A 13,767-nucleotide genomic window follows, 5' to 3' on the forward strand; every position below is an offset into this window, starting at 1 on the left:
ATGGCTGAAATACGTGCCGAGGAAGCAGTAGAGTGACGTGCAGCCAGACTTTTGGATGCACGGTTGCGAGCATGGTGATCGCATTCTGCAGCTTCAGATCTGCTTCATTCTCAACGGAATGAACGTGACAGGCTGAGAATGGCGGAAAGACGTCAACGAGAAACAGCAGATCAGCGTCAAACACGACTCCGTGCTCAGCAATCACGCGATTACAATCGCCTTGCATTCCGGTACAACCCAGCTGATGATTATAGTTTGAGCCGGCATGTTCTCATCGGCACCATGACTGAAGTGTGTCCTTATTGCAGGCTCTGATATTTAATGGAGAACGAAAGGAATGAGTTGCGCCGCCAGGAAAATTAAACTGCCTCAACTTGGAGAACTGCTAGAGCCATTAAAAACTACCCACAAGCATTGTCAAATTAAACATATTAGAAATGTGCGCTTTCTCTTTTCTTTCTTTTCCATTTAACCAGACTGAGCCACTGCAACGCGTGGCTGAGGACAGCTAGTTGATAATAAAACAGACCAACTTGCCGGATACCCCCAAACAGTAAGACCGTTACTGCCAGCAGTGGTTGAAGTGGGTGGGAGCGGTGGGAAGTGGTGCTCCTCTACTTCAAAAAAAAAAAAAGGTTTTACTGTTCCAATACTTTTATTTTGAAAAGAATCTGTCCCGGAATGGTTTCGTTTTAAAACAACAGTGTAGGAAGAAGTTGAAACTTGCACTTCAGTGCACTGCACTGAACATTGCCTTAAACGGCAGGTGTGTTTGTTTGGCGTTTGAATTGTGTGTGGGAGGGGGCATGGCGTTGGGGTTTGTGGGCAGGAGGGCGACTACCAGGGAACATAGTTCCACTACTTCTTTTCATACACTTCGACCACTGATTGGCACTCAGTCCCACGTAATTACCGCTGTATTGCGAGTGCCAGTAAGGGATGTTAATCCCCATTCCATGGAGTCCTATAGGACTCCATGGGGCAATTTGCCAGTAATAACGCCTATTTTTGCTTGTGCCGCAATTACCTCCAGCCAAATGCTGGAGGTAATTCTGCCACCCCGCTACTGGCGAACTTGTAGTTTGACGGTGCTTAAACGTGCCAGTAAACTTAATTACTGGCCCATTATTACAGCACCAGCAAATATCTGCTCCAATGGGATCCACATCACGGTGGGTACACGAGCAGGATCGGGGCTGAAAGCCTGCGATCCAAATGTTCGAGGGAGAAAAGACTGAAGATTAGTTTTCTGAAATAATCTTTGGTCTTTTCTCCCTTGAACATTTACAACTTGGCCCCCACCCCCACCACACACCCACCACGCTCCCCAAACCCACCCCAGCACCCCTACTTACCTTGTGTCCCTGCAACGTCTGTGCCCTTTCACTTCCAGGATCGGGAACCGGCGACACACAGTCCTTTTCTTTTTTCTTCTTCTTTTTTTCTTCAGGCCAGCTGCGGGGGACACCCCTGCTAGCCCTGCTCACAATATAGTGAGCAAGGGTGCGGGGGATGCCCCTGCAGCCCCCACAGCCTTTTTCTTTAGTTTTTTGGGGATGGCTGCGGGGGACACACACGCAAACCCCTGTCACAATATAGTGAGCAAGGGTGCAGGGGACACCCCAGCAGGCCCCAGCATCAAATGCATGATCTGGTCGAACTTTTCAGCCAAATCACGCATTCGGTTATATTTTTACGGTCATTTTGGGTCATTCCCACAAACAAATGTAGGTATTCCATGCAGAGAGTAGGTCATCAGAGTGCTACAGGCCCAAGAATCACCAAGCAACACAGATGCCTACGGCAAATGCCTAAGGACTGTACATGTTTTCCTGGTATTGTGGAAGAAACTGAGCTCACGTATAGAATTTCAAAGAGAAGTAAGGAACAGAAACAGTTTATTACATTGAAATGCGGAAAAGGTTTATACATTGAAATGCAATACAAAACCAGACAGCCTATCCTCTTCTGAACTTCTAGCAGCAACCTAAACCCACCCCATAAACACAGGCTTTTATAAGAAACAATGTGTTAGTAAATGATCAGTACTGGGAAAGCACCAGGCAAATAAGCCACCAAACTTCGGGGATTGCCCAAGCACACTCTCTGCCACCTCATGAATCCAGCATTAAATTGAGTAGTAACTTACAATTCTCCACATTTTCCTTGGATACATCCTAATTATTACAACAATTTAGGGCATATCCAGCACCTCTATTTTGCAGAAACATGTTCTACCTAACAAAAATGACACGCACAACTGCTATCACAAAACATTATTCTCCCGCTGCATCTCTCCCTGCCTGTGTTCATAGCAGAGCATCCATTTCCCTTTTTCCCATCTTCTTATCTTCCCCGGTCTCATTTGCTTTCTTTCAGTAGAGAAAGGTCTGGAAACCCCTGGCTGGGACACAGTACGCCACTCCACGCACACGCCTAGACAATGGGATAACACTACGGTGGTGATTTGGAACAGTATAAAAACATACTAACTTGAAATGTAGGGGTTGGTTACTGCTCCTGGCAGTTTGTTGTAGAAACTCTTGGTTTGTTGAAATAAAACGATCCGTAATGCTATAGTGAATTAATGGTCACATTTGTTTTGGTTTCTTTCCACAGTAACCTATAATATTCATCATGAGTATTTATAGTGAATCATGGTAGCCTCAAATTATAGTTGCCTCAAACCTTAGTTGCCTCTTAAATCTTAATTACCTCTCAAATCTTAGTTGCCTCAACACGTGTTTCACCACATAAATTGGTGTAGATCATAATGAGGATGTGTTAACATAAATCTTTTTAGCATGCATTCTTGTGGCTGTGGTTTTAGCTAAAAAAGAAAAATGTAAAAGCTAGATGAAGCTTCTTTTCACTTAATCAATGTTTAGTGCGATAATGGTAACTAGATACACATATTTTGTAATGGACTATGGACTCACCAGTATTCATTCAAAAACCAAAAACATATTAATATAACATGACATGCCAGCAGCCTAATGCAGCTCAGCCTCATAGCAATGCAACATCAGCTCAAAAAACTGTTGTCTCATGCAAATGTACTAGCAGCCCTAATCGTAGAGGTCTAGTAATACTGTTTATGAGTACTAGTGCATTTCTATGTTACATGCTGAAAGAGAATATATACAGACCTAAGGAATGGAATAGAAGAAACATCAAAAACATGCAATACCTAGAACTACAAAGGAAGAACAATACAACATGATTGCATGGAATTATGTTTCTACAACCCTCCTTTTGCAACCACTGTCTTTAAGTAAAACATGGTGTTATGGCCCTGTTACAGGGAATTATGTTTCATGGAAACCGGGTCAATGCAGACAGACTTTTATTAATACCTAGATACAATCACTAGATATTCAATTTCATCGGGATGTCAATATGCAATTGGATGCATCATCATTTCCATCATGGTCACCATGGAAATAGAACATACAATTCTATTGTGCTTTTGATGGTATGGTAATGAAGCCATTCACAAACTTATTATTAGCACGTGATGGTTATTATGCCTGCTAAGACAACAATACAAATTGTGAGTAACTCTCAGAGAGACAAAAGATTTTATTTTGACACTTCCAGTTACCACACGTAACACATTTGAAGGAGTGCAAATGGTAGCATATTGGTATGTGACATCGAAATCTCTTTTTTTCAACATCTACAAGATGGGATTCTCTATCGATGTCTGATACGTGTTGGACCTGAAGCAGAATCTCTAAAAGGCTAAGAGAGTGTGTGGTAGGAGAGCTGCTCAGTTGAAGGGAGTATTGTAGTCAGGATTTACCAACCTTTTACCTTTTGCAGGTCAACATACACTGTGGGTTACAGAATTACAACTACCTAGACAATGCACAATTGTCATTCACACTAAATTAATCTATTTATTCTAATTGTGTAACCTTACCCAACCTCTCCTAGCATATTGTACTTTCTACCATTTCTATCTGGCTTTGCTCTAATTTTCTAATACATTGCAACTGGGGTGGTTCAAGCAGCAACAGCTGCCAATTTATTCCAAGAGAAATCCAGATGCATTATCTCTACAACACTGAGCATGAATCTGGCAGACTGCCCAGCAGTCTCTATCTGCCACACATCGCTTTGTACAATCCAGTTCCAGCACACTCTGCCCATGGCCCAGTTGGTATCCACATGGCATAAGCCCATGCGCCTTCCTTCAACTGGTTCATAAGCCAGAGTAGAATTGCAATCATTGAAACCTGCAACTGCTGTACTTCCAGAACTTTCTTCATGGTCACGGTTCAAGAGAAATCCCACTCTTAAGTGGGTTTGTTGTGTCTTGCAAAGATCTGTGCTATTTCTGCAACGTTGCTATTCCGCCAATACCAGTGTTTTTCCATGTGATTCCCTGCCTATCCTGTACTCCTTCTGCTTGCATCTGTGCCCTGCTCATGGCTTTTTCGAAAATGCCATGAAGTCACCATAGAACCCTGATGTCACAGGAGTTCCAAGAGAGGGTTGGAAACAGAAAAGGGGGTGCAGGTAGCCTGCAAAACATCGGTGGGGTTTCTATACATTCTATTACTTAAACAAATGCTTGCATGTTGAAATCAAATGCCTGCAGTCCTTAATTCTTTATGTGACGAGAAAAGTGCACAAGAGTTCTCTGGACATACGGTACAAGAAGGAGCTCAAGACCCTCCTCTTCAAGGAATGGCTCCTCACTAACACCTAGATCTACACACCCTCCACACCCCAACCTAGCTGGGACTGGGTGATTGGATTCCCCCTGCTTCCTCTCCTAGTTACTTATATTTCCATTGCTGTCACGTCTCGTAGGGATCACAGCAGGGTTCCCAGTCCCCCCTCCATGGTGCCTAGCCCCTCCCGATCTCATGCCCAGTTCCGGGATTCACCGGTACCCTCCTCATTTAGATTGCCACCACATGGTCCCCAGCGTTTTGCAACCCGCCCGCTGCGGCGCCCGCTTCAGTGGCATCTCCCATGGAGATTGAGGGATCGGCTTCGTGCAGCCGCACTTCGCATTCCAGGAATGCTTCACGTTTCCAAGACATGGCTGCTGGTCACATGACCCGGAAGGTACGCACGCGTGTGGCAGCAGATCACGTGACCGGAGACTGTGGGTCACGTGTCCAGATGGGGAGCGAAGCGCCAGTATTTAAACGGCCGCGTCGGTGCAACCGGCGCTTCACAGCTATTTAAATCCTTGGACACTGTTCAGCGCTACGTACCTGATTTCTTGAACACCCGGATACCGATCTTGGACTGCTTCACGGAATTGTTATTGGATCTCCTTGGTTTTGTCTTTTGAATTACCGGTCACGAACCATGGACTGCTTTTTGGACTTCGCCCTCTTTATCCCTGGCACTACGATCACTTGTCCTTGTTCTGGACTTTGACAACCGGTGGGCCCGTTCCATCTCAAGTGCGCCTGACCTTCTGGCAATACTTCCCTGATAGGGAGGGTCCTGGAGGATCCCGGAAAACCCCAGAGGTATACTGGAGTACCTCACCGCTCCACTGGGTAAGACTGTTCCAGCTTGTTGTTGTGTTGACTAGTGGTTGTTGTTGGGTGCATAACTTAACCGGTGCATTCTTTGCAGTGGTCTGGGGTTTCCGAGGGTCTGCGGTTCCGGAGGAAGAAGATCTCCCACCTGTGGCCTCAAGGGTTGCACAGGGAGTCTTTTTTTCTCCTCCCTGTGCGGCACTTGTGGACAGAGGACTCTCCTGACTACACGACAGTCAAGTTACAACAGACTGTGAAGCCAACCTGTCGTGTAGTCATGCAGGGGGCCGCAGATGAACCCCTGGCTGCTATGGTACAAGCCATAACCGTGTTACGTGCTGATATGGCCGCAGCCACCACTGCCATACACCAGCGCCTGGACCACATCCAAAGCACCAGATACCCCTTGCCTCCCAATACTGAATTTGGGGACATCCCATCGACTCCACAGCCCACGCCTCCTCCTGTCCCGCCATCCGAGGGTCCCATACCAGTGATACTACCGTCCCCCTTCCCTTTGGCTGCCCCCAAAAGGTTTCATGGGGACCCCAGTAAGTTCAGGACCTTCTTGAACCAGTGTAAACTACACTTCCTGTGCAGACCCTGGATTTTTCCAGACTCCACCACTAAGGCTGCCTTTACACTCTCCCACTTAGCTGGTACAGCTGCCGCTTGGGCCAATCCCCTCCTGGAGGAGGACAACCCTGCCCTTTAGGACTTCGACCTATTGATTACGGAAATGTCAAGGGTGTTCGACACTCGTTATAAAGTACAGTCCCGTGATTTAGAACTCCTGGACCTGGGGCAATGGAAGGGCTCTTTGATCGAGTATATTACTAGATTCAATCAGTTGGTAGCAGAGTCTTCCTGGCCCGAAAGCAAGAGGTCCGTTGTGTTCTACAGGGGCCTAAGCAACGCCATGAAGGATGCCCTTGCTGTTGTTCCTTCTTTACCCACCACATTCCAAGACATAGTGGACTTAGCCTTACAGGTAGAAGCCCGGCGTTCAGAACGTAGAGCCGAGGCAGGTTTTCCACCACTTCCCGGCGCCTCAGCTACCCCCAATACCACTCCTGAACCCATGCAGATAGGGGGCATACGGAGTCCGATCACACCAGCAGAACGAGAACGTAGAAGAACAGACAACGCCTGTTTTTATTGCGGGCTAACAGGGCACTATGTCAAGGAATGTCCCCGCAGACCGAAACTCAAGTTCTCGGGTTTTCGGACAGCTCGACCCTAGACACGGGGGCTGGGTCGAGCACCTCTGGTCTTACCCCGAACGTCATACCTGCTTTCGGTCGCATCAGGCCGATCCATGTACAAGCAGTTATCCAGCCCACGCCTGGAATCTCACACTCTGTTACAATCATCATAGACTCCGGGGCCACGGGTAACTACATCGACATCACCCTTGCACATTCCCTGAACCTACCGCTCCTGGCCAAACCCTTACCCGAACCTGTACACACGGTTGACGGCACTGCCTTGATATCCGGACCTATTAAACAACAAACGGCCCGATGCTCTTGACAATCCAGTCAATCCACACCGAAACCTTGAGCTTCGACCTCATCGCTATGCGCCAGTTCGGTCTCATATTGGGGATACCCTGGCTCCAGGAGCACAAACCGTTGATAGACTGGAAGGCTGGTTCAGTACACTTCGAGTCTGATCTATGTCAGCATTTCTGCCTTCCGGCCAACATCGGGGACGCTACACCCGCTCAAGCTCTGGGTTCCATTGCTCACCTGACCATCAGGGACGCCACAGCCTCGGGTTCCCCGGTAGAGCACCACACAGTCGGCCTGGTTTCCACATCTGTACCGGCCCAGTATCAAGACTACGCGGGGGTATTCGATTAGGGTTCATCAGAAGCACTCCCGCCTCACCGCCCATACGATTGCCCGATAGATCTGCTACCCGACAGTGTCATTCCCACGGGTCGGATCTACTCCCTTCCCCCGCTGAAGATGTGGTTTTGAAAGAATATATCCAAAAGGCCCTCCGCTTAGGTCATATCCGCCCCTCCACTTCTGCAGCTGCTAGTCCCATTTTTTTTGTCCCCAAAAAAGAGGGTGATCTACGTTCATGCGTAGACTACAGACGGATTAATGCCATCACAGTGAAAAACAGGTATCCCATACCCTTGATTACGCCCCTGCTCGACTGTCTCTCCCACGCCTCCATCTTCACCAAATTGGACCTCCGTGGGGCTTACAACCTGGTTTGTGTACGCCCTGGCGATGAATGGAAAACCGCCTTTTGCACTCGCTACGGGTTGTATGAATACACAGTAATGCCCTTCGGTTTATGCAACGCTCCGGCCACCGTTCCAGAGGTTCATGAACGACATATTCTCCGATACCCTGGACGTGTTCGTTGTGGTGTATCTAGACGACATACTGATCTTTTCTCGAAACCTGAGTGAACATGTACAACACGTACGCGAAGTGCTTTCTCGCTTGCAGGCACACTCTCTCTTCGCCAAGCCAGAAAAGTGTCTGTTCCATGTTGACTCTGTGGAGTTCCTTGGTTTCTCTATCACTCCTGGGGGGCTGGCCATGAACGCTTCCAAGGTACAGGCCGTGTTGGATTGGCCTGTTCCAAAAAACCTGAAAGCACTGCAATTTTTCCTAGGCTTCGCTAACTATTACAGGCGCTTTATTTCTGGGTTTTCTTCTCTGGTGGCTCCTCTCACCTCTTTGACCAGCCCCCGCACTCCTTTCTCGTGGGCGGACACACATCAACAAGCCTTCGAGGCCTTGAAAACGGCATTTACCACCACACCCGTTCTGCAGCATCCAGAGCCGGAGTTGCCTTTCATCGTGGAGGCCGACGCTTCCTCCTTTGCTCTAGGCGCGGTTTTGTCACAGATATGCCCCTCCTCTGGCCGACTTCACCCTGTGGCCTTTCACTCCCGCAAGTTCACTGACGCCAAATCCCACTATACGGTGACTGAAAAGGAGCTCTTAGCAGTTATGGACGCTTTTCGTGTGTGGAGGCATCATCTTTTGGGTGTGAAGCACCAGGTCACTGTGTATTCCGACCATCAAAACCTGCAAGATTTGGCCTCCCTGAAATGTGTCAACAGCAGGCAGGTCCGGTGGCACTTGTTCTTTGTTGCTTTCGATTACGTTATCAAGCACCGTTCTGGCTCAGCTCACAGAAAGGCTGACGCCCTGTCCCGTTCCCCTGGGGGGGTTGCCTTACCTGTTTACCCCAACACTCTCCTGGATTGCAGCAAGGTAGTGTGTCTATCCCCCCGTCCTTGCCCTTGCTCGATGCTATACGGAAATGGGTTATCTTACACCCCGATCAGCTATCCGAATGGGATCCCGTGTACCATGACGGCCTGCCCTTTGTAACGGATAGGTTTTTCCTGCCCACTACGAACACTCGCAACATGGCGCTCGAATGGTCCCACGATGCCCCTGTGCACGGACACCCCGGTAAATTTCGTACCTTGGCACTACTCAAACGATGGTGCTGGTGGCCTTCCATGAGGAAAGATGTAGAGCGCTATGTTAACACATGCGCCATTTGTGCACGGTGCAAACACCGTAGGGGTCGCACTTTGGGTCTCCTTCTCCCGTTGCCCGTTCCCCCCAGGCCCTGGCACACCGTGACCATGGACTTCATCACGGATCTACCACGGTTCCAGGGCTTTGACACTCTTTGGGTGGTTATTGATTCGTTTTCCAAGATGGCCCGCTTTGTTCCCTGTAAAGGAATACCCACTGCCCCTGCCATGGCCAAGCTCTTCTTTGTTCACGCCTTTTGTCTCTTTGGGCTCCCATCAGTCATCGTCTCGGATAGGGGTTCTCAGTTCACGTCACGCTTTTGGCGTGCATTGGCCAAACTGCTCGGTATAGACGTACGCTTCTCGTCGGCTTACCACCCTGAAACGGATGGTCAAACCGAGAGGCTTAATCAAACCCTCGAGCAGTACTTGTGTTGTTTGACCCTGCAACAACAGGCGTCTTGGTTGCGAGTGGTGCATCTCGCAGATTTCGCATATAACAATGCTGTCCACTCTTCCACTGGTTTCTCCCCTTTTTATGTACTCTACGGTCAGCATCCCCGTGTCCTACCCATCCCTGATTTGTCCTCCACTGTTAACCCGGCCGCGGCTGCCTGTGTCAGGGACCTGGCCTCCGTCCATGCCCAGACCTCGACCCATCTCCTCGAGGCCCAGGCATCCATGAAGGCACAGGCCGATAGACGGCGGGTGTTAGCCCCGCCGTATGCAATGGGGTCGCGCGTCTGGCTGTCCACTCGGCATCTGCGATTGGTGGTGTGTAGGAAACTCCTGCCTCGGTTTGTTGGTCCTTATCTGGTGTCACCGGGTTCTAAATCCTATGGCTCATCGGCTGGCTCTCCCGAGGTCCTGGCGGATTCACCCTGTTTTCTATGTCTCCCTTCTCAAGCCCTGTCCTGCTCCCACGCGGCTTCGTGCCCCCGTGGCCCCGGTTTCCCTGGTTTCCCCTGACGTGTATGAGGTCTCTGCGGTCCTGGGTTCCCGGGTCTTTAGGGGTTCCCTTCAGTATCTGGTGGACTGGTCGGGCTATGGCCCTGAGGAGCGGTCTTGGGTTCCTGCCGTGGACGTCCGCGCCCCACGTCTGGTTGCCCGGTTCCATCGGGACAATCCTACCTGCCACGGGGTCGTGGGCCTTTGGGGGGGGGCTCTGTCATGACTCGTAGGGATCACAGCAGGTTTCCCAGTCCCCCCTCCATGGTGCCTAGCCCCTCCCGATCTAATGCCCAGTTCCGGGATTCACCGGTACCCTCCTCATTTAGATTGCCACCACATGGTCCCCAGCGTTTTGCAACCCACCCGCTGCGGCGCCCGCTTCAGTGGCGTCTCCCATGGATATTAAGGGATCGGCTTCATGCAGCCGCACTTCCGCATTCCAGGAATGCTTCACGTTCCCAAGACATGGCTGCTGGTCACATGACCCGGAAGGTACGCACGCGTGCGGCAGCAGATCACGTGACCGGAGACTGCGGGTCACGTGTCCAGATGGGGAGCGAAGCGCCAGTATTTAAACGGCCGCGTCGGTGCAACCGGCGCTTCACAGCTGTTTAAATCCTTGGACACTGTTCGGGGCTACGTACCTGATTTCTTGAACACCCGGATACCGACCTTGGACTGCTTCACGGAATTGTTATTGGATCTCCTTGGTTTTGTCTTTTGAATTACCGGTCACGAACCACGGACTGCTTTTTGGACTTCGCCCTCTTTATCCCTGGCACTACGATCACTTGTCCTTGGTCTGGACTTTGACAACCGGTGGGCCCGTTCCATCTCAAGTGCGCCTGACCTTCTGGCAATACTTCCCTGATAGGGAGGGTCCTGGAGAATCCCGGAAAACCCCATAGGTATACCGGAGTACCTCACCGTCCACTGGGTAAGACTGTTCCAGCTTGTTGTTGTGTTGACTAGTGGTTGTTGTTGGGTGCATAACTTAACCGGTGCTTTCTTTGCAGTGGTCCGGGGTTTCCGAGGGTCTGCTGTTCCGGAGGAAGAAGATCTCCCACCTGTGGCCTCAAGGGTTGCACAGGGAGTCTTTTTTGCTCCTCCCTGTGCGGCACTTGTGGACAGAGGACTCTCCTGACTACACGACAGTCAAGTTACAACAGACTGTGAAGCCAACCTGTCATGTAGTCATGCAGGGGGCCGCAGATGAACCCCTGGCTGCTATGGTACAAGCCATAACTGTGTTAGGTGCTGATATGGCCGCAGCCACCACTGCCATACACCAGCGCCTGGACCACATCCAAAGCACCAGATACCCCTTGCCTCCCGATACTGAATTTGGGGACATCCCATCGACTCCACAGCCCATGCCTCCTCCTGTCCCGCCATCCCAGGGTCCCATACCAGTGATACTACCATCCCCCTTCCCTTTGGCTGCCCCCGAGAGGTTTCATGGGGACCCCAGTAAGTTCAGGACCTTCTTGAACCAGTGTAAACTACACTTCCTGTGCAGACCCCGGGCTTTTCCAGACTCCACCACTAAGGCTGCCTTTACACTCTCCCACTTAGCTGGTACAGCTGCCGCTTGGGCCAATCCCCTCCTGGAGGAGGACAACCCTGCCCTTTATGACTTCGACCTATTGATTACGGAAATGTCAAGGGTGTTCGACACTCGTTATAAAGTACAGTCCCGTGATTTAGAACTCCTGGACCTGGGGCAAGGGAAGGGCTCTTTGATCGAGTATATTACTAGATTCAATCAGTTGGTAGCAGAGACTTCCTGGCCCGAAAGCAAGAGGTCCGTTGGTTTCTACAGGGGCCTAAGCAACGCCATGAAGGATGCCCTTGCTGTTGTTCCTTCGTTACCCACCACATTCCAAGACATAGTGGACTTAGCCTTACAGGTAGATGCCCGGCGTTCAGAACGTAGAGCCGAGGCAGGTTTTCCACCACTGCTCGGCGCCTCGGCTACCCCCAATACCACTCCTGAACCCATGCAGATAGGGGGCATACGGAGTCCGATCACACCAGCAGAACGAGAACGTAGAAGAACAGACAACGCCTGTTTTTATTGTGGGCTAACAGGGCACTATGTCAAGGAATGTCCCCGCAGACCGAAACTCAAGTTCTCGGGTTTTCGGACCGCTCAACCCTAGACACGGGGGCTGGGTCGGGCACCTCTGGTCTTACCCCGAACGTCATACCTGCTTTCGGTCGCATCAGGCCGATCCATGTACAAGCAGTTATCCAGCCCACGCCCGGAATCTCACACTCTGTTACAATCATCATAGACTCCGGGGCCACGGGTAACTACATCGACATCACCCTTGCGCATTCCCTGAACCTACCGCTCCTGGCCAAACCCTTACCCGAACCTGTACACGCGGTTGACGGCACTGCCTTGATATCCGGACCTATTAAACAACAAACGGCCCCGATGCTCTTGACAATCCAGTCAATCCACACCGAAACCTTGAGCTTCGACCTCATCGCTACGCCCCAGTTCAGTCTCATATTGGGGATACCCTGGCTCCAGGAACACAACCCGTTGATAGACTGGAAGGCTGGTTCAGTACACTTCGAGTCTGATCTATGTCAGCATTTCTGCCTTCCCGCCAACATCGGGGATGCTACACCCGCTCAAGCTCTGGGTTCCATTGCTCACCTGACCATCAGGGACGCCACAGCCTCGGTTTCCCCGGTAGAGCACCACACAGTCGGCCTGGTTTCCACATCTGTACCGGCCCAGTACCAAGACTACGCGGGGGTATTCGATCAGGGTTCATCAGAAGCACTCCCGCCTCACCGCCCATACGATTGCCCGATAGATCTGCTACCCGACAGTGTCATTCCCACGGGTCTGATCTACTCCATCTCACCCGCTGAAGATGTGGTTTTGAAAGAATATATCCAAAAGGCCCTCCGCTTAGGTCATATCCGCCCCTCCACTTCTGCAGCTGCTAGTCCCATTTTTTTTGTCCCCAAAAAAGAGGGTGATCTACGTCCATGCGTGGACTACAGACGGATTAATGCCATCACAGTGAAAAACAGGTATCCCATACCCATGATCACGCCCCTGCTCGACTGTCTCTCCCACGCCTCCATCTTCACCAAATTGGACCTGCGTGGGGCTTACAACCTGGTTCGTGTACGCCCTGGCGATGAATGGAAACTGCCTTCTGCACTCGCTACGGGTTGTATGAATACACAGTAATGCCCTTCGGTTTATGCAACGCTCCAGCCACGTTCCAGAGGTTCATGAACGACATATTCTCCGATATCCTGGACGTGTTCATTGTGGTGTATCTAGACGACATACTGATCTTTTCTCGAAACCTGAGTGAACATGTACAACATGTACGCAAAGTGCTTTCTCGCTTGCAGACACACTCTCTCTTCGCCAAGCCAGAAAAGTGTCTGTTCCATATTGACTCCGTGGAGTTCCTTGGTTTCTCTATCACTCCTGGGGGGCTGGCCATGAACGCTTCCAAGGTACGGGCCGTGTTGGATTGGCCTGTTCCAAAAAACCTGAAAGCACTGCAATCTTTCCTTGGCTTCGCTAACTTTTACAGGCACTTTATTTCTCGGTTTTCTTCTCTGGTGGCTTCTCTCACCTCTTTGACCAGCCCCCGCACTCCTTTCTCGTGGGCGGACACACATCAACAAGCATTCGAGGCCTTGAAAACGGCATTTACCACCGCACCCGTTCTGCAGCATCCAGAGCGGGAGTTGCCTTTCATCGTGGAGGCCGACGCTTCCTCCTTTGCTCTAGGCGCG

The sequence above is a fragment of the Ambystoma mexicanum genome, chromosome 8 (genome assembly GCF_040938575.1).
Source record: "Ambystoma mexicanum isolate Mex_15411 chromosome 8, UKY_AmexF1_1, whole genome shotgun sequence".
Taxonomy (NCBI): Eukaryota; Metazoa; Chordata; class Amphibia; order Caudata; family Ambystomatidae; genus Ambystoma; species Ambystoma mexicanum.